General features: G+C 46.6%; 2 pseudogenes; both read right to left on the bottom strand.

The window, feature by feature from the left end:
- LOC138078716 (apolipoprotein L2-like) overlaps positions 1 to 26,313 on the bottom strand; it is a 113,830-nt pseudogene that overhangs the window by 82,393 nt on the left and 5,124 nt on the right.
- LOC138078081 (apolipoprotein L3-like) lies at positions 2,400 to 14,874 on the bottom strand (annotated as a pseudogene).

The raw sequence follows: 26,313 nt of genomic DNA, 5'->3' as shown, positions 1-26,313 counted from the left end.
TTCACTATAGGGGGCTGGAATGCAAAATTGGGAAGTCAAGAAATACCTGGAGTAACAGGCAAATTTGTCCTTGGTGTACAGAATGAAGCAGGGCAAAGGCTAACAGAGTTTTGCCAAGAGAACACACTGGTTTTAGCAAACACTCTCTTCCAACAACACAAGAGAAGACTCTACACATGGACATCACCAGATGGTCAATATGGAAATCAGATTGATTATATTCTTTGCAGCCAAAGGAGACATTCTATACAGTCAGCAAAAGCAAGACCGGGAGCTGACTGTGGCTCAGATCATGAACTCCTTATTGCCAAATTCAGACTGAAATTGAAGAAAGTAGGGAAAACCACTAGACCATTCAGGTGTGACCTAAATCAAATCCCTAACAATTATACAGTGGAAGTGAAAATTAGATTTAAGGGTCTAGATCTGATAGAGTGCCTGATGAACTATGGACGGAGGTTTGCGACATTGTACAGGAGACAGGAATCAAGACCATCCCCAAGGAAAAGAAATGCAAAAAGGGAAAATGGTTGTCTGAGGAGGCCTTACAAATAGCTGTGAAAAGAAGAGAAGTGAAAGGCAAAAGAGAAAAGGAAAGATATTTGAACTCTGCATTTGAATGCAGAGTTCCAAAGAATAGCAAAGAGAGATAAAACCTTCCTCCATGATCGATGTACTTGTTAATCAATATAAAAATTAAAATACACCTTCTAGAATTTGGGATATGAAGCACTAAAGGGAAGAGGAGAATTAATATCTCAGTTTGTAAAGCTAAGAAGCAAGAAATAGTGGGTCCAGTTGAAAGCATAAGAGATGGAGATGTAAATAAAGGTGCTTACAAGTACAAAGCTTCCTAATAGGGGACATCAAATTAGTGAAATAATCATATAAACAGAAGATGGGGAAAGGTATAATAAAAAGTAAAAAAAAATGAAATCCTTATTTCTCCCAGTCAGAAGTAATTAAATAATATCAAAATTTTAAGTCAAGAAAAAGAAAAACGCAATCCTAATATTGATTAGCTATTGTTGTTGATGCCTCCCCACTTTGCACCAGGCACCTTCCCAATTGCTTGGTATGAATTCACTTCCTTTTAGTTCTCACAATGATCCTATAAGAAAGGAAACTGAAGCTCAGAGAGGTGAAGCAATTTACTCAAAGCACACAGCTAGTGCTAGAGCCAGAATCCAAGTCCAGGTTCCTGTCTCCTGTGCACATTCTCACATGATTCCACCTCCCAATGTAGTAATAGCATTTAAAGACATTGATTAACTATCTAAGCTTTTCCTTGGGAAGGAAAGAGCAGAACCTTCTGTACAAATTGATCTGTTTTAACCATATGCACTTAGGACTGGATTGTTTTAACTCTAAGACAGCAGCAGTCAGTAACCCACAAAATGGGGTGGTTTCTAGTGCCACCACCCTCAAGATGATGGAAGTGTTTTAATTTAATGCCAACAAGAAATAAGTGTGACTCCTGCTGTGACAGCTGTCAGTATGGAAGACATGTTCGTTTTGATGAAACCAAGTTCTCTAAGAAAGCGAAAGTGAAAGTGGAAGTGTTAGTCACTCAGTCATATCTGACTCCGCAACCCCAGGGATTGTAGCTCTCCAAGCTCTTCTTGAGGAAATTCTCCAGGTGAGAATACTGGTGGGCATTACCTCCTCCAGGAGATCTTCCCAACCCAGGGATGGAACCAGGTCTCCTGCACTGTGAGCAGATTGTTTACCTTCTGAGCCACTAAGGAAGCCCTCTAAATTCTCTAAGTAGGGATGATAACTGGGGTTAAACCAGAATAGTCAGAATGAACAGTAACTCTAAACAGACACACTGTCCAGCAGCATCTTGCCCACCCACATGGGCACCCATGGGCTTCCATCCACTCATAGGAAGGAAGACCCCTTGCAGGGGAGGTGAATCCCACAGGCTGGCATCTCTGCTCCTGCAAAGACAAGGATGCTCTTGAAGATGATCAGAGAAGAGGTCAGAAGGGGCACTCACATAAACAGCAATAATAAAAGATAATGATTACTATAAGGATGTTTCATTGGGCCAAGCTGAGTCTGTGAAAGGCCATGAGTTCAAAATAATGTTACATGGAGAGGACTTTAAATAAAGTGTGGTCAGAAAGGGAGACACAAAGGTTTAAAAGTGTGCTAGTGGTGATGCAGGTGACGCAAGACTCAAGAGACGTGGGTTCAGTCCTGGGGTTGGGAAGATCCCCTGGAGAAGGAAATGGAAGCCCACTCCAGTATTCTTGCCTGGGAAATCCAGTGGGCAGAGGAGCCCTGTGGGCTACAGTCCATGGGGTCACAAAGAGCTGGACACGACTGAGTCGGTATCTTTCTTTTCTTTCTATGTTGCCAAGAAGAGTAAGTATAGTGGGAAATATTTCATTGTTAATTAAGTTTAAAAAGAAGAGAAGTCTTGAAGTCTTTAGTATGTTTCTGTTTATTTACATGAATGTTTATGAAGGATTGAGAAAGAAAGAACAAGCCCTGACATCCTGAGGCTGGTCTAGTATCACAACAGGGCGATGCTCTCCTCCTTTCGGGTTTAAAGGCTCTCACAGAACTCCAGCCTCACACAGGGTCACCCTGAGAGCAGGATCGAAGGAGACAGCAAACACCCGTCATTGTGCCCTCACCAGCACCACACCTCCTCCCTTAGCTGAAAAGCAACACTGCTCCTTCTTTACCAATCACACCTTTATCCTCACTCTGGTCTCCATACAGGGAGTTACTGAGAATCACACTGGTAGAACTGACCCCAATTCTCTGCAGCACCCAACCTAGAGTGGCCCCATTTCCTTAGAGTATCCTTCAAATCCACTCACCTGAGCCCTATCCTAGCATCTTTCTTTGTAACAACTTCTCTCTCCGATCCCCAGGGCTGTCCCTCAGGAAGAGTAGCCATCAGGTTGCTCACTAAGGAGTGTGCCCAGTGGTGGAGGCTGGAGGCACTGACCATGTGGGTGGGAGTGAATTCACAGAGGCAGACCCACCTCCAAGCAGGTGAGAGAGGAGAGCTCACTGGTCTCCTACCTCCTTTTCTGCCTAGAGCTGCAGGAGCCCAGGAGCCAAGGCATCCAGTTGCAATCACAAAACATGAAGATGAAGGGTCAAGGCAGAGAGAAGAGGTGGGCTCGGGCAGACAGGGCTGGATCCTGGATGATGCCAAACACTTCTAAATGCGTCATGCCACTTGACTTATCTTCTGTCCTTCCCTGCCATTCTTGTCCTGGTCCTGACCCTTGTCTGGGGCTTCAGCTGGGTGTGAATGCTGGATGGTTCTCTGTTCTGGTGGATTCCTATCTGGGTGTCCTCCTCTGTTAGCCTCTGACTGGTCACTTCCTGGAAAGGCTGTCAGTGGGAGAGGGGAGGATCCTAGAGAAGCCTGTCCCTGCCCAACTGCATGGCCAGACACAAAGCCCTTGCCTCCACGTGGGCAGACAGAGATTCTACCAAACCTCTTCCTCCACGTGGTACAGCTCATACTGTATGGGGAGGGACAGCAGGGGTAAAGGCAGTGTCAAATTCAAAGTCCTTAGCCCATCACCAGGCCCTCCCAATGCTCCTACTCCTGTCTTCCACACCCTCCTGACTCCACGGGGCCTGGACCAGGGGCCTGGAGGACTCCCAGCTGCCTGGACTCTGGTTTGCCCCCAGCCTCCAGGCCTTCACTCAGGCTGCCCCTCCAAGGCCTTTCCCCACCTGCCTCACCAGGTGAAATGTTACTTGTCCCTGGAGGCCCATCTCAAAAGCTTCCTCCGCCTGCTGTCTTCCTCTGTTTTCCTTCCAGTCTCCCCTGGAATCTTGCACTTTCCTGCCTGTGGTCTGTTTGTGTGGAGTTTCTGCAGCTCCCAGCACCAGGCGGGGCCCCTGTCTCTTCTCTGCTGCTCCTGCTGCTCCAGGGTGTCTGGGGCTCCCTCGACCCTCCTGGCCACAGCCTGGCTAAAGTACGAGGTGTGGGACCTGTTACTGGGGCATATATCAACCAGATTCTCAAAGACATAGCACTACACCTCTTTCACCTGCAGGTGAGTAATTCCATTTGTTTTCCTTGTCTGTCTTCATACAAGCTCTTTCTGATAGAGAGTGCCATCAGATTTCTGAGCATTTCCATTGATGGGCATCCCATGCTTTTCCAGAAGGTCATCCTCTGCCAGTAAAACAGGATTGAGAGCTACATGGTCTATGCTCTCCACGATCTTGGTTTAAGAAAGCTTTTGTATGAAGACTGTTCTCTCAGGTAGCAGGAAAACCTGCATTTTTCATGTCTCCTTATGCCAGCCATGATATTTTTATCAGAGGAGAAAGAGGAAGAGAGAACTGTGGCAAAACATGAGGTTTACCTGAAATCTGCTATACTATGCTGAGACTTGGAGACTTGAGCAGGACATTCCTAAACCTCCCCTCCCACAGGATGTCCAGTCCAGTTCTGGTCTGGCTGTGGGGCCCAGCTTCCTTTACAGTCTGTAAACACTTTCACACTCAACACCGTGCGAGCCACCCCAGGCCTGTGATGGGACCTATACTATCTCAGTGTCACCTGGGAAAACTAAGGCTCGGACTTGCCCCCAAGTGGGGAAACTGGCAGGTCGGTCTGTTTTCTGGACTATGCCATTTCCTTAGAGGAAGAGAAATCCTTCAACCTTCCAGTAGTCTAAAAAATGTACTTTCCTTCCATAAATGCTCCCCGTCAGCTTGAGATGAGTCATAAACATCAATTACCTCTTGTCCAAAGAAGCGAGCTCAGAGGCCCGAGTCCCTAGGGGCCACAGAGAGCTGAGTCTGGTGGGGCCGATGGGGACCCTCTGTGTACTGACATCAAGTGTCAACTCACTTCTGGAACAGCCCCACCTCAGGGGGAAAGCTGCCTGAACTCTTCCTTCACAAACACTCTGGGACCCACTCTGCTGTGTCCCCATCTCTCTGTCTTCCATGAGTCGGGGGAGATTTTGGCATCATGCAGCCCTCCTTGATGGGGATAAAATGGAAGCAGTGACAGTCTTCATTTTCTTGGGCTCCAAAATCACTGTGGATGGTGACTGCAGCCATGAAATTAAAAGACATTTGCTTCCTTGAAGAAAAGTTATGACCAACCTAGACAGCGTATTAAAAATCAGAGACATCACTTTGCTGACAAAGTCCCCTATAGTCAAAGCTATGATTTTTCCAGTAGTCATGTTTGGTTGTGAGAGTTGGACCATAAAGAAGGCTGAGCGCTGAGGTATCGATGCTTCTGAACTGTGGTGTTGGAGAAGACTCTTGAGAGTCCCTTGGACAGCAAGGAGATCCAACCAGTCCATCCTAAAGGAAATCAGTTGGGAATATTCATTGGAAGGACTGATGCTGAAGCTGAAACTTCAATAATTTGACCACTGGATGCGAAAAGCTGACTCATTTGAAAAGACCCTGATGCTGGAAAAGATTGGAAATGGAAGGAGAAGGGGATGACAGAGGATGAGCTGGTTGGATGGCATCACCGACTCAATGGACATGAGTTTGGGTAAACTCTGGGAGTTGGTGATGGACAGGGAGGCCTGTCCTGCTGCAGTCCATGGGGTCGCAAAAAGTCGGACATGACTGAACGACTAACTGAACAGAACTGAAGAACTGATAAAAAATTTCAAAAGGATAAATATGTAGATAGATACACATATAATGGAATCACTTTGCTACACACCTGAAGCTAATACAATATTGTAAATCAACTATACTTTAATAAAACATGGAAACAAACAAGTCACTCCCTATTGGGTTCAAATGTGAGTTGATGCTGGAGAAGTAGGGCTAGAGACCATCACCAGGGGGAAACCCTTCCTGCTGGAATATCAGACCCTGGGGAGGGCGACAGAGGAGCCCCTGCTACTTGTGCAGGATCTCTACAATCCTAACTCTCTGGCTTTCTCCCATTTTCAAAGCTCCCCTACTCCTGGCCTCTCATTGCTAGTCTCCCTGTCTCTCCCTTATTCTTCCCTCAGTGTCTTCATCAGTCCAAAATAAGTGGTTTTTTCCCTTGACCCTGCACACGTCCCTGGTCCCTGCATTGCTCTAGGGTGGCCCAGCCGGGCCCTATTGCAGACTCTCATAGATCCAGGTGAGCTCCTCCAACTCCTTGTCCAGCTCCTGGGCTTTCTGCCTCATGTTCTCAGCCGATGGTGTCTTTGCCCCCTCCTGCAATTCCTGTGCATTTTTCACCAGGGAGTACACGTCCAGCCCTATGAATATACCTGAGAGGACTCCTCTCCCGATGCAGGCTGCTCTAGTTGCTGCCAGAGCTGTGCCTCTGAAATTTCTTGTCACCTGCTGGGTATTTTGGACAGAGAGTCGCCCAGTGGCTATGTGGCACTGAGCAGTGGCTACTAATTGAGGGTTGCGTCTGGCCACCTTGATGGCTTGAATATCCTTCGCAAAGTCTTGAACTTCTTTAAGAAATTTTGTGGATTTTGCTGTGGCCAACCATCCTTGGCCTGGGTTTCTGCTGATGACGTGTTTACAGTTTCCACCACCATGGTGGACAAACTTGTTACAGAAGCTGCTGCTCCCAGCCCTAATCCAGTGGCTGAGAGTCCCAGACTGAGGCCTGCTGTACAGGGTGCCAGACCCAGGCCAAGGATGCTCAGGGTGCCAGAAGCAACGCCAGTGGAGGAGGCCACCACATTGGAGATGGTGCAGTCCCTGTGCACCTTGTCAACTTTGTCTGCGAGCTCACGCAGCTTTTTTATGTTCTCCTTCAGCTCCTGTTTTACCTGAGGAAACTCCTTCAAAAACCTCTCCTTTTCCTACTGGTATTTTTGGGACCTGTCTTGGTCCTTCCCGTCCAAGATTGGCAGCAGCTTGATCAGATGTTCACTGAGTCCATCCGCCTCTTCCCTGTAACAATGAACATTAAAGTCTTAGAAAGAGTTTGCTTGTCTATGAAACAGGCTCAACAGGCTCTATCCTGCATAAACCCCAAGATTTTATGGTAAATCAGAAGGATTTTACTATCGTAAGCATTTTTCCAACGGTAAACCCTCATTTGGATATTGTTAGTGCTTCATGTACTTATTGAATCATGGAATAAATAAGCAAAGGTCATCTTAGGAGACGTTTAACTTAAGAGAGATATTTGATAAAGACACCTAAAAAGGCAGACCGATACCATCACTTCCAAAATGTGTGTAAAATGGGAACTTCACAGATAAACAAAGAATTGGGATTAGAGCAGAAAACCCTTCATTCAAGGACCTTAGTGTATAGTGAGGAGTCCTCTTTTTCTTTGCTCTTGGCTGCTAGGATGTGGTCCCTAGGCACCAAGAATATTCTGGCTGATAGGAATGTCCTCGTCTGCCTGGGACTTTGGCCACTGGACAGTCTGACAAGTTGACATGTGGTGGGCCTCTGGGTCACGTGGTATCACTTCTGACCTCTGGAGGAGCTGGACGCTAGGCCAGTAATCTGAGCTCTGGGAGGGGCTGGAGATGACAGGCCAGGGTAATGTGCTGTTAAACAGGGTGAGCGTCCCTGGCGGGCAGTGCTCCGTGTGTCCTGCCCCACTGAATCCAGGACAGTAATGCATCCTGGGGACAATGGAAGCTGTGTGTGTGAAACCTGCCCAGACTCTGCCCTGTGGCTGGTGGGAAACTGCATCCTTCCCTGTAATAAACCATAACTGGGATCCTGAAGCTTTAAGTGAGTCTGTGCATGCTTCTATGGAGTTCTAGAATCTGAGGGTGGTTGTGGGATCCCCCAAATTTGCCCTTGATGGGAAATGTAAGGACAGTCCTGGGACTGTGCCCTCATACTTTTCAGATGGGCTAACTGTGCGTCTAGAATTTTATTTTATTTTTTTAATCAAAACTCAGCTAGAAGGACCCTTAATGATCATTTTGCCTGGCATCTGCTGTCACCCAAGCCTGATACCATTGGCCTTCAGAGCAGAAGGACACTGGGTCTGTCCACTGCCCATATTGACTGGGAAGCAGGAGATGAGCTGTGCGCCCTGTTCCCCATGGGCCCTCCAGCCCACCTCACTGACTCCTGAGCCAGCACCCAGCACCCCTGTCCTCAAGGGGTCACATGTTAATTTGTGACAGCTTCATGAGCCTGCACCCCAAGGCTGTGTGCAACTTTATGGAACCTCTGAAGATTCAAGAGACTTGAGGAAATGCCCATCTGAACGGCTGAGCCTGAAGAGACCGGCACTTGCACAGCTGGTGGAGGAAGTGTCTTCCTCTTGGGTGGGGACGCGCGAGGCTCCTCAGAATCCCTCAAATGACACCCATACAGCCACTCACTGTGACCCTGGAGGGCTCCCTGAGCCACACAGCCGTCCACTGTCAGGATGGCTCCATGTAGATTATAAGAGGGTCCCAGATGGAGTGAGAATCCAGGTCCCAGGCAGGGTGTGGAGGACACAGTCACCCAGGGCCCTCTCGCCCAGCTTGAGGGGATCCCGTCAGGAAGGGAAGAAATGTCCCCCTCTCCCACTCCAAGGACCTCTGCTAGGGTCACAGCACCTTCAGGTCCGTGTCCTCGGGGCCTCCTCTCCCCACTCTAGTCCTGGCCCTGCTGCCCAAGCCCGCCTACTCGTCCTCCAGCCTGGACCCTCTGCTCCACCCTGACCCCTAGGTCTGACTCTGGTGCAGGTCTCCCTGGGCCTTTGGACGAGATGATTGCCCTTGGTTCCCCACCTCTGCCACTGCAGTTCACTCTGAGGCCATCACTACAATCCATAGACTGAATTGCTATTCCCACTGGACACATAACACATAACAAATCTGAGACTCAAAGTCTTAAACCCACAGGCCCAGAGTTGGGCAGGGCTAGATCCAGAATCCCACCAGGTTCAACCAGTTCCCCTCCAGCCTCTCTGCCTTATTGGCCAGCAGGAACATGCAGTGTTGGTATAATTCCTAAGATGGGGAGTGAAAGAGATTTAGCCAGAATCCCAGGAACACAAAATGGTGTTTGGGTCAGGATTTTCCAAATTGACCCAAAGGTAGTCCTTCTTGGTTCTCATCTCCAGGAAGACGGTCCCTGATTCTTTCCAACAAGCTTATTTTAAAATTAACATTGATTGAGCACCTACTCTGTGTCAGCAATCATGAAAAGCGCTTGCATGCATTTTCTCAGAGTCCTCACAATAAACTTAACAGAGGATGAAGCAGAGAGTAGTTTAATAACTTGTCCAAGGTCATATGACCTGCCCTTCCTTGCAGGTTTCGTCTCTTCTCTACCCAACGTCATTCAATGCCAACAAATAACACGGAGGAAACATTCCACATAGGATCTTGAGGAGGAACATCCTCGACCCCAACCATAGGATCTTGCCTGGAGGAAACTAGCCAGTGGGGGCATGTTGGTGACATTCCTGGTGTACCTGAATCATTACCTGGACAAATTGGCCTTGGTCACAAAATTTTCCCAGGGTTTGTCTTCCGTGAGCAGGTATTGCAGGTGTTCCCAACTCACACTTTTCTGGAAATAGTCAATGGCATCCTCAACAAAGCTTTGGCTCTCTAGATGAAAAATAAAAATTGAAGATTCGAATACACTATGGTGTGATGTAAATGGTATCGAGTATAAGTGGTTAAAGTTCACCTTTCTGAGCAGCATTCATCTGGTAGGTTGTTGATGGATTTCTCTGGGGTCTCAGGTGGACTGTATGCACCAGCCCCAATTCATAAGTTAACACCCAGACCCACCCACTCTGCAATTACTGTATTAGAAGATAGGGGGCTTCAAGGCAGTAATTAGGTGAAATGAGGCCTTCAGTGTGGGCCCTTAATTCAGTAATATCAGCGTCCTTATTAAATGAAGAGACGTCAGATTTCTTCCTCTCTCTCTCTTCCTCTCTCTCTCTTCCCTGAAGTACTAAGTGTTCTTAGGTTTCCTTTTTCTCATGCATCACTAAGGGCGAAGTGAACTCAGGGCTCACATGGAGGGAACCCACAGCACTAGATCTGTGTGTTGACTGCTTAGGGTGCTGTGGGTGGAGGAAATAACTGAGCACCTGGGTTTCTGTGGGCTTCCCTTGTAGCTCAGTTGGTAAAGAATCTGCCAGTATTACAGGAGACCCGAGTTCGATCCCTGGGTTGGGAAGATCCCTGGGTTGGGAAGATTCCCTGCAGAAGGAACTGGCAACCCACTCCAGTATCCTTGCCTGGAAAATCTCGTGGACAGAGGAACCTGGTGGGCTGCAGTCCATGGGGTCACAAAGAGTTGGGCACGACTGAGCAAGTAACACTTACTTAGGGCTTCCCTTGTGGCTCAGCTGGCAAAGAATCTGCCTGCAATGCAGGAGACCTGGGTTCGATCCCTGGGTTGGGAAGATCCCCTGGAGAAGGGAAAGGCTACCCACTCCGGAAGCGCAGTGGCTGCGACAGACAGCGCAGAAAGAGTGGCTGAGAGGAGCTACCTCACATCCAAGGAGTGGCGGCTGCCCGGCAGGAGGGCTGAGAGGAGCTACTGCATGTTCAAGATCAGGAGGGGCAACTCGCCCAAGGTAAGGAGCAGCGGCTAAGCTTTGCTGCAGCAGCCGTGAAGAGATACCCCAAGTCCAAAGTAAGAAAAACCCAAGTAAGACGGTAGGTGTTGTGAGAGGTCATCAGAGAACAGACACACTGAAACCATAATCACAGAAAAATAGCCAATCTGATCACACCGACGACAGCCTTGTCTGACTCAGTGAAACTAAACCATGCCGAGTGGGGCCACTCAAGATGGACAGGTCATGGTAAAGAGGTCTGACAGAATGTGGTGGTCCACTGGAGAAGGGAATGGCAAACCACTTCAGTATTCTTGCCTTGAGAACACCATGAACAGTATGAAAAGGCAAACTCATAGGATACTGAAAGAGGAACTCCCCAGGTTGGCAGGTGCCCAATGTGCTACTGGAGATCAGTGGAGAAATAACTCCAGAAAGAATGAAGGGATGGAGCCAAAGCAAAAACAATAACCAGCTGTGGATGTGATTGGTGATAGATGCAAGGTGCAATGCTGTAAAGAGTAATATTGCATAGGAACCTGGAATGTTAGGTCCATGAATCAAGGCAAATTGGAAGTGGTCAAACAGGAGATGGTAGAGTGAACATCGACATTCTAGGAATCAGTGTACTAAAATGGACTGGAATGGGTGAATTTAACTCAGATGACCATTTTAGCTACTACTGCGGGCAAGAATCCCTCAGAAGAAATGGAGTAGCCTTCATAGTCAACAAGAGTCTGAAATGCAGTCCTTGGATGCAGTCTCAAAAATGACAGAATGATCTCTGTTTGTTTCCAAGGCAAACCATTCGATATCACAGTTATCCAAGTCTATGCCCCAATCAGTAATGTGGAAGAAGCTGAAGTTGAACAGTTCTGTGAAGACCTACAAGACCTTTTAGAACTAACACCCAAAAATGATGTCCTTTTCATTATAGGGGACTGGAATGCAAAAGTAGGAAGTCAAGAAACACCTGGAGTAACAGACAAATTTGGTGTTGAGGTACACAATGAAGCAGGGTAAGACTAATAGAGTTTTGCCAAGAGAACGCACTGGTCATAGCAAACACTCCTTTCAACAACACAAGAGAAGACTCTACACATGGACATCACCAGATGGTCAACACCGAAATCAGACTGAGTATATTCTTTGTAGCCGAAGATGGAGAAGCTCTATACAGTCAGCAAAACAAGACCAGGAGCTGACTGTGGCTCAGATAATGAACTCCTTATTGCCAAATTCAGACTTAAATTGAAGAAAGTAGGGAAAACCACTAGACCATTCAGAAGTGAAGTGAAATCGCTCAGTCATGTCCGACTCTTTGCGACCCCATGGACTGTAGCCTACCAGGCTTCTCTGTCCATGGGATTCTCCAGGCAAGAATACTGGAGTAGGTTGCCATTTCCTTCTCCAGAAGATCTTCCCGACCCAGGGATTGAACCCAGGTCTCCCGCATTGCGGCAGACGCTTTAGCGTCTAAGCCACCTAATCAAATCCCTATGATTATACAGTGGAAGTGAGAAAAAGATTTAAGGGACTAGATCTGATAGACTGCCTGATGAACTATGGATGGAGGTTCGTGACACTGTACAGGAGACAGGGATCAAGACCATCCCCATGGAAAAGAAATGCAAAAAAGCAAAATGACTGTCTGAGGAGGCCTTACAAATAGTTGTGAAAAGAAGAGAAGTGAGAAGCAAAGGAGAAAAGGAAAGATATAAGCATCTGAATGCAGAGTTCCAAAGAATAGCAAGGAGAGATAAGAAAGCCTTCCTCAGTGATCAATGCAAAGAAATAGAGGAAAACAACAGAGTGGGAAAGACTAGAGATCTCTTTGAGAAAATTAGAGATACCAAGGGAACACTTTATGCAAAGATGGGCTCGATAAAGGACAGAAATGGTATGGACTGAACAGAAGCAAAAGATATCAGGAAGACATGGCAGGAATACTCAGAAGAACTGTACAAAAAAGATCTTCATGATCCAGATAATCAGGATGGTGTGATCACTCACCTAGAGCCAGACATCCTGGAATGTGAAGTCAAGTGGGCCTTAGAAAGCATCACTACGAACAAAGCTAGTGGAGGTGATGGAATTCCAGTGGAGCTATTTCAAATCCTGAAATATGATGCTATGAAAGTGCTGCACTCAATATGCCAGCACATTTGGAAAACTCAGCAGTGGGCGCAGGACTGGAAAAGGTCAGTTTTCATTCCAATCCCAAAGAAAGGCAATGCCAAAGAATCCTCAAATTACCACACAATTGCACTCATCTCACACACTGGTAAAGTAATGCTCAAAAGTCTCCAAGCCAGGCTTCAACAATATGTGAACCATGAACTTCCAGATGTTCAAGCTGGTTTTGGAAAGGCAGAGGAACCAGAGATCAAATTGCTAATATCCACTGGATCATCGAAAAAACAAGAAAGTTCCAGAAACACATCTATTTCTGCTCTATTGACTATGCCAAAGCCGTTGACTGTGTGGATCACAATAAACTGTGGAAAATTCTGAAAGAGATGGGAACACCAGACCACCTGACCTGCCTCTTGAGAAACCTATATGCAGGTAAGGAAGCAACAGTTAGAACTGGACATGGAACAACAGACTGGTTCCAAATAGGAAAAGGAGTACATCAAGGCTATATATTGTCACCCTGCTTACATAACTTATATGCAGAGTACATCATGAGAAACACTGGGCTGGAAGAAGCACAAGCTAGAATCAAGATTGCTGGGAGAAATATCAATAATCTCAGATATGCAGATGACACCACCCTTATGACAGAAAGTGAAGAGGAACTAAAAAGCCTCTTGATGAAAGTAAAAGTGGAGAGTGTAAAAGCTGACTTAAAGCTCAACATTCAGAAAACAAAGATCATGGCATCTGGTCCCATCTCTTCATGTGAAATAGATGGAGAAACAGTGGAAACAGTGCCAGACTTTATTTTGGGGGGCTCCAAAAATCACTGTAGATGGTAATGGTAGCCATAAAATTAAAAGACATCTACTCCTTGGAAGGAAAGTTATAACCAACCTAGATAGCATATTCAAAAGCAGAGACATTATTTTGCCAACAAAGTTCTGTCTAGTCAAGGTTATGGTTTTTCCAGTAGTCATGTATGGATGTGAGAGTTGAACTGTGAAGAAAGCTAAGCAATTAAGAATTGATGCTTTTGAACTGCGGTGTTGGAGAAGACTCTCGAGAGTCCCTTGTTCTGCAGGGAGATCCAACCAGTCCACCCTAAAGATCAGTCCTGGCTGTTCTTTGGAAGGACTGATGCTGAAGTTGAAACTCCAATACTTTGGCCACCTCATGTGAAGAGTTGACTCACTGGAAAAGACTCTGATGCTGGGAGGGATTGGGGGCAGGAGGAGAAGGGGAATACCAGGAAGAGATGGCTGGATGGCATCACCAACTCGATGGACATGAGTTTGGATGAACTCCAGGAGTTGGTGATGGACAGGGAGGCCTGGCATGCTGCGATTCATGGGGTCACAAAGAGTCGGACACGACTGAGTGACTGAACTGAACTGGGTGTCTGCATGGGCATTTGAGAACAATAGAACTAGTTCCTGCCTGAGGCAGTCACCTGGTAATCAGGTGTTTATATATGGGAGCCCTGGGCAGGTGCCCTAGCACAGCACTGGAGAGAGGGGATTCTAGAGAAGGGGAGAGGGGAGTCTAGAGAAGGGGAGAGGTTTCTACTTGGAACTAACACATTCCACGTAGAGGGGACAGCACGGCACTAGGCAGGCCCTACTATGTGGCAGGCCCTGGCTCAGGCCACGGACACACATTATATTTGGTCCTCACACAACATAGAGCAATATTCTTCTCATCTTACAGGTTTGGTCAGGTAAGGTGCTCCAGGTCACTCAGGTGTGGGACTCAACAAAGGCCAGATTGGGGTTCAGTTTAGACTCTGTTGACCCTCACAGAGCAGCTGGGTGGGCAGCAGGGTGAGAGGTGGAGGAAACAGCCTCTGTGTTGACACCCCAGGGTCTGGGAGCAGAAGGGGGCTTGGACCAAGGGAGAGGGCAGGAGAAGCTCCAGGGGACCTCCTCTCCCTGTCCCGACTGGCCTTGGGGACTTGTTCTGTTGTGCCTGCCCCCTCCATGGGCTGTCCTGGCCTCACTTCTGAGTCATTGGCGGGGGATCAGGAGGCAGGGGGAGGAAGTTAGCATCTTGTCTGTGGCTTCCTGAGGAGAGGACCAGGAAAGAGGCTGTGGGGACAGACCGCCAAGTGTTAGGGGACTTCCCCTTGCCTCTCTGGGGGATGCTCATCCACGCCTTACTCAGTTCTTGATTACTCGGCAGGTTAATTGGGCCTGGAGCCAGAACCCTCCATTCTGGGTCACAAGTAGGAACCTGCTAGAGACGAGGTGGCTGACTACCCAAGCAGTCCTTGGGATCTTCTGAGCTCAGGTGGCAGCAGCAGGGTCTCAGAGATGTCCCTTCAGCTCACCGGTCTGTGTCAGGCTGGAAGAAGGTGTCGTTTCACCCTTGGGGAAGAGAAAACAGATTGTGGGCTTGATCACGCGTGAGCGGTGGCTGAGGCGGCAGCGAGGGGTGAGGTCCTGGGTGGTTTCCCCTGGGACGGCCACCAGGGCCACCGGGGACTTAGCCCCGCGTGGTTCTGTCCCCTGGGCTCTGCAGAGCACTTGTTAAGGAAAGTTATTCATCCTCCCGCCATCCTCCCCAGCCAGGGTTCTGCTCTCCTGCTGGGGTACAAGGGAGGATAATCAGACAGGAGAGAGCCATCTGCGAAGTTACAGGAGCAATAACACCAGAGACAGCAGAACAGGTAGGAAGGGATACTCTGGAAATTACATGAGGCTGGGAACGCTTGTGTTACTAATTGGTTATAGGTGATATTGATCCACTGTCTATGACGTGCAGGCTCCTGACTCACCTAAACTTAGGTCAGTCCAAGTTTTCACATTTCTGCTGGAGCCCAGCCTTGAACCCAAGTCTTTCTGATCCAAATCCCAGGTTGGTGATGACTATTCTCTACTTGCTTTAATGTACAAAAATGTCTCTTTGTGGATGCACGTTAATCGGAAAATGACTCTTTTTATTGCAAAATGTTGTCATGCACTCTGTGCTCGAGTCTCTGCCTTGATAAAGTCCCTGGTGCTATAGCTCCCACGGCCCACATCTTCCTCACTTCTGCAATAGCCTTTATCCCACAAACCTTTTTTCTGGAGTCCCACCAGCCCCACTCCAATCCCCGCAGCCCTGCCCTGGTCAGCTGAGGCCCTGATTGGTGTCATCTTTGCTGTCCACTCCTGATTGTTGGACTTCGGGCTGTTTTTAATTCTTTATGTAAATAGTAGTGCAAAGAACAGTCTTCTTGCATAAAACTTTGCCTCCATTGAAAATTCTTTCATTAAGCTGTTTCTAGAAGTAGAATGACTGGATCCAAGGGTATCAACACCTAACATTTTTTCCTACTTAAGCTACTTTGTTATGCAAAGAAACTGTACAAATTTACATTCACACATATCATAGGTGATGGTGTCCATCCTTTGTCTTATCTCTGTTATTTTTTTTAAATAGCAGATCTTTATATAGAGAGAAGTTCTTTTGATTCTGGTTGTGACTATCTTGTGTTGGGAGATGAGAAAGGAAAGCATGTTAATTACACTTAGGCAGTATTTTAAGAAGGCAAAAGAGTACTTATTTAGTATTCTTGCTGAGACCTGACTGAAATGATAGTTAAGGTCCTTATAGTTACAGTAACAGCTACTTGTGAGAGTGGCTTGTATTTCTGATTTACTCTAAGACTTTGTAAATTATAATCCATATTGTTCTGATAACCAGAAGTCTGTACCACTGTATCCTTGTTTACAGCTAAGGAAGCTGAAGCATAGACGTTCTGTGATTTGCCCAAAGTCAGAAACCTTGTTCATGGAGAACTGGATCCCACCCCACTCTCTGGGCTCAAGATCCCATGCCCGGCTTCTTGTCACTTTTCTGCTAACAACAATAATAAATAAAGAGCAGGGATGGCGGCGACAGGAACCCAGAGTCTTCACACTCCCTCCCTCGGCTGAAAATTATGACTGCTTTTTATTTACCTTTTGCACCTTTATCCTTGCTCTGGTTTCCCCTCTCAGTAGATGGAGTTACTGAGACAATCATGGGTAAAACTGCCCCTGCCATTCTCTACAGCACCCAGTCTAGAGTGACCCAACTTCCTTAGAGTTTCCCCCAAACCCCCTCACCTGAGCCCTGATCCTAGAATCTATCACCTTCCCTCTGCAATGCCCAGGGTTTCCCTCAAGAATAGTAACCATCAGCTTGATAACTAGGGAGTATGCCTGGTGACGAGGCTGTGGCCACTGACTGTGTGGATGGGAGAGAATTTACACAGACAGGCCCGTCTCCAGGCACGTGGGAGAGGAGAGCTGGCAGGTCCCCTGCCTCCATCTCTGCCTCGAAACTGTAGGACCCCAGGAGCCAGGGAAGCCAATTGAAAATGGGAAACACAAGGACCAAGAGACAAGGCAGAGAGAGGAGGAGAGCGTGGGCAGAAAGGGCTGATCCTGGATGATGCCAAACACTTGAAAATGCATTTGGACCCTCCACCTCGTCCTTCTGTCCTTCCCTGCCATTCTTGTCCTGGTCCTGCCCTTTGTCTGGGGCCTCAGCTGGGTGTGGATGCCGGACAGTGCTTCTGCTGCTGCATTAATATCCAGGGCATCCTCCTCTGTTAGCCTCTGATTGGTCACTCCCCGAAAAGCCTATCAGTGGGAGAGAGGAGAACCCTGAAAAGACTCCCCACCCAACTATATGGCCAGATGCAGAGGCCTCCCCTCCATGTGGGCAGAGATTCTCACCAAACGTCTTGTCCAAGTGGCTGCAAGTTATCCGCCTTGGGCAGGGAAAGGAGGGGTTAGGGCAGGATCAAGTGCAGAGTCCTTAGCCCATCGCCAGGCCCTCCTGATGCTCCTACTCCTATCTTCCGCACCCTCCTGACTCCACGGGGCCTGGTTGACTCCCAGCTGCCTGGACTCTGGTTCCCCCCCAGCCTCCAGGCCTTCACTCAGGCTGCCCCTCCCCCTGCAAGGCCTTTCCCCACCTGCCTCACCAGGTGAAATGTTACCTGTATTTAGAGTTCCCTCTCCAAAGCCTCCTCCCCCTGCTGTCTCCCCCAGTTCCTCTCCAGTCTCACCTGGAAATTTGCACTTTCCTGGTTGCAGGTCTGTTTGTGCGGAGTTTCTGCAGCTCCCAGCACCGGGCAGGGGCCCTGTCTCTTCTCTGCTGCTCCTCCTGCTCCAGGGCCGCTGGGGCTCCCTCCACCCTCCCGGGCACAGCCTGGCTAGAATACGAGGTGTGGGACCCGTTACTGGGACATGAAGCAACCAGCTTCGTGAAAACACAGCAGCACACCACTTTTACCTGCAGTTGGGTGATTCCATTTCTTTTCCTTTTCTGTTTTGATAAGAGCTCTTTCTGACACAGAGTGCCATCAGATTTCTGAGCGTTTCCATTTATGGGCGTCCCTTGCTTTCCAAAAGGTCACCCTCTCCAGTAAACTGTGAAGTGAGGCCTATATCTTCTTCACACTAGGCCATCTTGGTTTAGGAAAGCTTTCGCAGGAATACTGTACTTTCAGGTGGCAGGAAACATCTGTATTTCCTCATGTCTCCTTACTCTAGCCATGATATTTTTACAGCAGAAGAAAGAGGAAGAGAGAATTGTGGAAAGACATGGGCTCCTGCTAAAATCTGAATAATGCCTTACTGCACTAGAGGGTCCTTTAAAGGCAGGAAAAAACAGTGTATTCCTTTTTGATTGCAGTAGGTACCTGTTAAGTAAATCCTGCTTTAAGGAGATAAAGCAGCAGACAGGCAGGAAGGAAGGTAGGGAGTCTGGGAGAGCAGGAGAGGAGGAGGAGAGAAAAGGAAAGAGGGAGAAGGTAGAAGGCAGATAAAAGGAGGAAGAAGAAGAAACAAAAAGCTCTAATCCATTAGTGAACCCTAAAGGGACCTAAAGGTAAACCAGAATGAACAAAAATCTACAAACATACTGGAAGCAATGAAAACACACTGGAAAAATACTGCTAACTTGAGGAAAACTGTCTCACCAAGACACAAGTCCCAGAAACCAATGACCTCTTAAAAATTAGAAATTGCTAAGGACTCCGTAAACCAAATCAAAATGCAAGAGATCTGGAGACAATGTCTGCAATACTTAGAGAAGATAAAGGTGAATGTCCCCAACACACAGAGAAGCTACAAACCCATATCAGCCGACTGAATCCAGACTGTGAGGTCCTTTGCCAATAGTGCTCCGTCTGCTCCATGGCCTTCTTTCCAGCCCCTCCACCCCCTCCATCCACCCTCACTCTCCAGCCTGCCTGCCTTACTCACCTTTACTGCCAGCACTTGGCACAGTCCCAGAAGATACCAGCTGCTCACTGCATACTGGTCATACTCGGGCTGCTGAGGGGCATACTCATGCAGGTTCTAGGCACTTCCTCCCTCAGATCTTTCTTCCAGAAACACCTGCTCCTACCACGTGGCAAAGTTATGCTCATCTTTCAACGCCCAATCCTGGCAACACTTCATCTGAGAAACCCCCGGGAAAGCCCCTGCTCTGCTCCCGTGGTCCCTGGGAGAGGGCCCTAAGTCCACCGCTTAGCCATTCTGAGCATGTCACCTACAACCCTTGTAGTCTCAGTTCAGCTCCGTTCAGTCAATCAGTCGTGTGTCTAACTCTTTGCAGTCCCATGGATTGCAGCACGCCTGGCTTCCCTGTCCATCACCAACTCCTGGAGCTTGCTCAAACTCATGTCCATTGAGTTGGTGATGTCTGTAGTCTTGTCCATGAAGGCAACAATGACACCAGTGACTTTGGTCCCAGTGGCCCAGCATGGGTGATCAGGCCATTTGGATGGATACAGAGTTCACAGGAAGGGCTGAGAGCACACTGCTCTTTTCTACCTCAACTTATTTTCACCTGACAATAGGTCTATTTGGGAGGACTTTTATAGGAAGTCCAGAGTCTTAGTAACTCAGGAAAGTCTACCAGAGAGGGCCAACCCTGTTTCCTCTGCCCCTGGTGACTCTTTTCCGGGGAACCTAAGAGGAAATAGGGTTTGTTCTCTCAAGAGAGCATCAGTTAAGGCGCCCACTTCCTCTCCCACTGTCATTAGCAACTGACTCAGAAGTGCGGGCAGGACCGGGAGGGGGCAGCAGGGGGAGTCCCCAAGGCCAGGAGGGGCAGGGGAGGTGGCCTCCCAGCATCCGGAGCTTCTCCTGCCCTCTCCCTTGGTCTCAGCCTCCTCCTGCTCGCAGGCCCTGGGACATCACCGCAGAGGCTGCTTCCTCCAGCTTTTGCCCTGCTGGGCACCCAGCTGCTCTGCGAGGGTCAGCGGACCCTGAGCTAAACCTCAGACTGGCCTTTGCCACACCCCACCTGTGTGACCTGGAGCTCCTTAACTGACCTCACCTGCAAAATGGAAGTAGTGTTTCCCTATGTGTTCATGAGGGTGAAATACCACGCGTGTCCGTGGCCTGGGCCAGTGCCTGCCGCACAGTAGGTCCTGGCAGTGTACTGCTGTCCCCTCTACCTGGAATGTGTTAGTTTCAGGTGGAAACCTCTCCCTCTCTTTAGCATCCCCCCTGCCCCATGTTGTGTTAGGGCGTTTTCCCAGTGCTCCCATATATAAGCACCTGCTTACCAGGTGTGACTGCCTTAGGCAGATACTGGTCCTATGGACCTCAAGCACCCCTGAGGACACCCAGGTACTCCATTGTTTCCCCCACCCACCCCCCCACCCCCAACCAATCAATACAGAGTTACTTGTGCGGGTTCACTCCAGGCAAGTTCAAGATTCCTTTCTCCCTTAGTGATGCAGGGAAAAGAGAAAAATTTAGAAGCCTTCCTGCTCGGGGTGGGGGGGGGGGGTAGAGAGAGAAAGAAATCCGATGACTCTTCTAATAAGGGCACCAATCATACTGGATTAGGACTCTGAACATATGGTCTCTTTTTACCTAATTACTGCCTTAAAGGCCTTATCTCCTAATACAGTCATTGCAGGGGGAAGGAGGCATCAGGATTTCAACTTATGAATTAGGGGCAGGGGAACGGACTACCTGTAACCCCAGGTGAATCCATGAACAGTACCCCAGTTGATTTTGCTCAGGAAGGTGAACTTGAGCCAGTTTGTGTGTGCTCTTGTTTGCTCAGTCACTCAGTCGTGTCCAGACTTTGCAACCTCATGGACTGTAGCCTGTCAGGCTCCTCTTTCCATGGGATTCTCCAGGCAAGAATACTGCAGTGGGCTTCCAGTTCCTCCTCCAGGGGATACTCCTACCCAGGGATGGAACCCGCGTCTCATGTGTCTCCTGAATTGCAGGCAGATTCTTTACTGCTGAGCCACTTTAAACTCAATACCATTTATGTTCCACCATAATTTCTTGTAATCTTTTTCCTTTTTTTTCTGTGTAGAGAGCCAAAACTTTACTGACGTTGTCACTGAGTATTTCCCAGAGAGAGTAAACAGGGAAGAACTGCCGTTCCTGCTCACTGAAGACAATGCCTGGGAGAGTTTTGTGGCTGAGGCCAAACTGTCCAGGTAAACCACACAAGTGTGCCAGGAATTTTACCCAGATCCCTTGGGAAGATCTCCCCAGGCTAGCTTCCTCCTGGCAGACACACCTCCTCCAGGCAGGATCCTAAGGTTTGGATCGAGGTTCTTCCTTCTCAAGATCCCATCAAGAATGTTTCTTCCATGTCATTTGCTGGCAGTAAACAGCCTCAGGTTGAGAAGAGTTGAAACCCATAAGGAAGGGGCGGGTTATGTGACCTACGACAAGTTACTGAACTACTTTTGGCCTTAGTTTCTTCATCTGTTCAATTTTATTGTGGAGAAAACTGAGATCATGCATGCAAAGTGCTTCCCATGATGGCTGACACAGAGCAGGTGCTCAATTAATGCTAACTTAAAAAAAACTTGTTGTGAAGAGATGGGATCAAAGTTATGTTCCCTAAAGATAAGAACCAAGCTGGACTTCCTTTGGGATATGTCAGAAAATTCTGACAACAACATCACTTTGTGTTCCAAGACCTTAGAGAACTAACACCAGAAAAGATGTCCTTTTCATTGCAGGGGACTGGAATGCAAAAGTAGGAAATCAAGAAACACCTGGAGTAACAGGCAAATTTGGCCTTGGAGTACAGAATGAAGCAGGGCAAAGGCTAATAGAGTTTTGCGAAGAGAACACACTGGTCACAGCAAACACCCTCTTCCAACAACACAAGAGAAGACTCTACACAGGACATCACCAGATGGTCAACACTGAAATCAGACTGATTATATTCTTTGCAGCCAAAGATGTAGTAGCTCTATACAGCCAGCAAAAACAAGACCAGGAGCTGACTGTGGCTCAGATCAGGAACCCTTATTGCCAAATTCAGACTTATATTGAAGAAAGTAGGGAAAACCACTAGGCCATTCAAGTATGACCTAAATCAAATCCCTTATGATTATACAGTGGAAGTGAAAAATAGATTTAAGGATGTAGATGTGATAGAGTGCCTAAAGAACTATGGACAGAGGTTTGTGACATTGTACAGGAGACAGGGATCAAGACCATCCCCAAGAAAAAGAAACACAAAAAAGAAAAATGGCTGTCTGGGGAGGCCTTACAAATAGATGTGAAAAGGAGAGAAGCGAAAAGCAAAGGAGAAAAGGAAAGATATAAGCATTTGAATGCAGAGTTCCAAAGAATAGCAAGAAGAAGTAAGAAAGACTTCCTTAATACAATATTGTAAAGTAATTAGCCTCCAATTAAAATAAATAAATTAAAAAAAGAGAGAAAGCTTTCCTCAGTGATCAGTGCAAAGAAATAGAGGAAAACAACAGAACGGAAAAACTAGAGATATCTTCATGAAAATTAGAGATACCAAGGGAACATTTCATGCAAAGATGGGCTCAATAAAGGACAAAAATTGTATGGACCTTACAGAAGCAGAAGATATGAAGAAGAGGTGGCAAGCGTACACAGAAGAACTGGACAGAAAAGATCTTCACAATCCAGATAATCACAATGGTATGATCACTCACCCAGAGCCAGGCATCCTAGAATGTGAACTCAAGTGGGCTTTAGGACGCATCACTACAAACAAAGCTGATGGAGGTGATGGAATTCCACTGGAGCTGTTTCAAATCCTGAAAGATGATGCTGTGAAAGTGCTGCACTCAATATGCCGGCACATTTGGAAAACTTAGCAGTGGGCACTGGACTAGAAAAGGTCAGTTTTCATTCCAATCCCAAAGAAAGGCAATGCCAAAGAATCCTCAAATTACCACACAATTGCACTCATCTCACACACTAGTAAAGTAATGCTCAAAATTCTCCAAGCCAGGCTTCAACAGTATGTGAACCGTGAACTTCCAGATGTTCAAGCAGGTTTTAGAAAAGGCAGAGAAACCAGTGATCAAATTGCCAACATTTGCTGAATCACTGAAAAAGCAAGAGAGTTCCAGAAAAACATCTATTTCTGCCCTATTGACTATGCCAAAACCTTTGACTGTGTGGATCATAAGAAACTGTGGGAAATTCTTCAAGAGATGGGAATACCAGACCACCTAACCTGCCTCTTGAGAAATCTGTATGCAGGCCAGGAAGCAACAGTTAGAACTGGACATGGAACAACAGACTGGTTCCAAATAGGAAAAGGAGTACATCAAGGCTGTATATTGTCACCCTGCTTACTTAACTTGTATGCAGAGTACATCATGAGAAATGCTGGGCTGGAGGAAGCACAAGCTAGAATCAAGATTGCCAGGAGAAATATCAATAACCTCAGATATGCAGATGACACCACCCTTATAGTAGAAAGTGAAGAACTAAAGATCCTCTTGATGAAAGTGAAAGAGGAGAGAGAGAAAGTTGGCTTAAAGTTCAACATTCAGAAAAAGAAGATCATGGCATCTGGTCCCATCACTTCATGGGAAATAGATAGGGAAACAGTGGAAACAGTGTCAGACTTTATTTTGGGGGGCTCCAAAATCACTGCAGATGGTGGTTGCAGCCATGAAATTAAAAGACGCTTACTCCTTGGAAGGAAAGTTATGACTAACCTAGATAGCATATTAAAAAACAGAGACATCACTTTGTCAACAAAGTTCCATTTGTCAAGGCTATGGTTTTTCCAGTAGTCATGTATGGATGTAAGAGTTGGCCTATAAAGAAAGCTGAGCTCCGAAGAATTGATGCTTTTGAACTGTAGTGTTGAAGAAGACTCTTGAGAGTCCCTTGGACAGCAAGGAGATCCAACCAGTCCATCCTAAAGGAGATCAGTCTTGGGTGTTCATTGGAAAGACTGATGCTGAAGTTGAAACTCCAATACTTTGACCACCTGATGCGAAGAGCTGACTCATTTGAAAAGACCCTGATGCTGGGGAAGATTGAGGACAGGAGGAGAAGGGGACAACCGAAGATGAGATGGTTGGATGGCATCACCGACTCAATGGACGTGAGTCTGAGTGAACTCCGGGAGTTGGTGATGGACAGGGAGGCCTGGCATGCTGCGATTCATGGGGTCGCAAGGAGTCAGACACGACTGAGTGATTGAACTGAACTGAACTGAACTGAACTGAACTGAATGGCAAATGAAATATCTCAAGCTGCTGCCTGTTTTTACTGTTTATACTCTGTTCATACAGCTCTGTTTAACTGGTAAAGAAAAGTAAAAGCATGCAAATCAAACATTTTTAAATACAATAGAAATTAATGCAAATGAATTTTAGGTTTTTGTGACCTGAACAATATTCAGGATTAAATTAATCTCTGGTACTAAAAAGTTTGTGGTTTAAGTTTGTTAATTAATAGACACACCTTTAGAGTCATCAATATCAAGTATAGTACTTCCCCATCAGCATACTTCTGTACTTGTTTCCTATGTCTGATTAATTTTTCCCAAACATGGATAATTAAGCAAATATATACATATAAATAAAAAGGCCTAGCACCAAGGAATATGATGGACTCATGGAAGGCAGCAACCACTCTGGTAACGAGGAACAAATATATTGATTATCAGTGCTTTCTATGGAAAATTTTGCAATCAACAGGGCAAAATGATAGGGAAAATGTTCACATACTTCAGTATGGGGAAAACTTTCTGGCTTATACAGAATTTAATTTAAACTTTAGGCTAAACAAAACAGCATGCTTATGACCTATTAAACATACATTGTTATATTCTTTAACCATTAAAATAAAAAAATACATTTAAAAGTTAAAATGGAGTAACTGTGGTTCAGGCATCGAAAATGGAGCTAATGGCCATTGTGAACATGGTTTTAGACGTATTATTACTAAGAACTTGAGGTTCCTAAACTGTAACAGATTTAAAGATACCACCATCTGTTCTGAAAACAATATCTGCTAGCAGCTGCCAACTGCAACCTGACAGCGTCAAGATCTCATCTTGTAATTATAAAAACTTTCTCTTACTTTAGGAATGGTAATGGCTTTGCCAACAAAGGTCTGTCTAGTCAAGGCTATGTTTTTTCCAGTGGTCATGTATGGATGTGAGAGTTGGACTGTGAAGAAAGCTGAGCACTGAAGAATTGATGCTTTTGAACTGTGGTGTTGGAGAAGACTCTTGAGAGTCCCTTGGACTGCAAGGAGATCCAGCCAGTCCATTCTGAAGGAGATCAGTCCTGGGATTTCTTTGGAGGGAATGATGCTGAAGCTGAAACTCCAGTACTTTGGCCACCTCATGCGAAGGGTTGACTCATTGGAAAAGACCCTGATGCTGGGAGGGATTGGAGGCAGGAGGAGAAGGAGACGACAGAGGATGAGATGGCTGGATGGCATCACTGACTTGATGGATGTGAGTTTGGGTGGACTCTGGGAATTGGTGATGGACAGGGATTCCTGGCGTGCTGTGCTTCATGGGATTGCAAAGAATTGGACATGACTGACTGACTGAAATGAACTGAACTGAACTGAAGATGTTACTTGGTTACTAGAAGGTGCATAAAGAGAAAATACTGAAAAATTACTTTCCTGGTTGACATCTAAAATAGTAGAATCTATTTAGAAAATAACATATAGGGCATTTTCAGCATTATCCCTACCTTACCCCAGTTCAGTTCAGTACCTTACCTACTAATTTTCAAATATTTGTTCAGGTGCTATAACAAAGCAATCAAAGAGAAATGTGTTTTGTTTTTATGATACAAAATATTGGTGCTAAGCTTGGGTCTAGGGACTATTTCCAACACTGTGTCCGTTCCCCAAATTGAGGCAGGACCACACCGCATTTCAGCAGGAAGCAGCCAAAGTGGTCCTTGCTTTATTACCTCAAAATTTGGGGAAAGGTGAGAAGAGAGTGGAAACTAAAAATGAGTTCCTCTGGCAGGTTTATAATTAACTTCTATTTCCAAAATTTTATTCCCTTTCCTGTTCCATTCCTGTTCCTCCTCACAATTGAGAAGTATTGCAAAAGGGGGCAGGGGACAGAGGGATGTGACCAAGCAGGACCCAAAGAGACCTTCCCAGGACAGAACTCTCCTCCACCCTATGTCCTCTGCCTACCTTATTTTCATAAAAGCATGTTAGCATCCTAGGCCTCCCCCAAGTTCCAAAGAATAGATTAATTCAGAGAAATGAGAAAATGTAGAAACAAATAAAACAAAAGAGTTAGCAAGACAAAATAATAATTGTTTAGCCATTAAACAAATTCAAGAACTTTTATTTCCTTCTCAAAAGCTATGGATAATATTCTGAATCATGTCATTTGAGCTGTCTTGCAGATACCAAAAGCACCACCAGGTGGAAGAAGTTTACTGCATGTTAACTGCA

The sequence above is a fragment of the Capricornis sumatraensis genome, chromosome 4 (assembly GCF_032405125.1).
Source record: "Capricornis sumatraensis isolate serow.1 chromosome 4, serow.2, whole genome shotgun sequence".
In the NCBI taxonomy this organism is placed as follows: Eukaryota; Metazoa; Chordata; class Mammalia; order Artiodactyla; family Bovidae; genus Capricornis; species Capricornis sumatraensis.
Note: the sequence above shows the minus strand (reverse complement) of the source record. Positions and strands in the feature narration are given on the sequence as shown.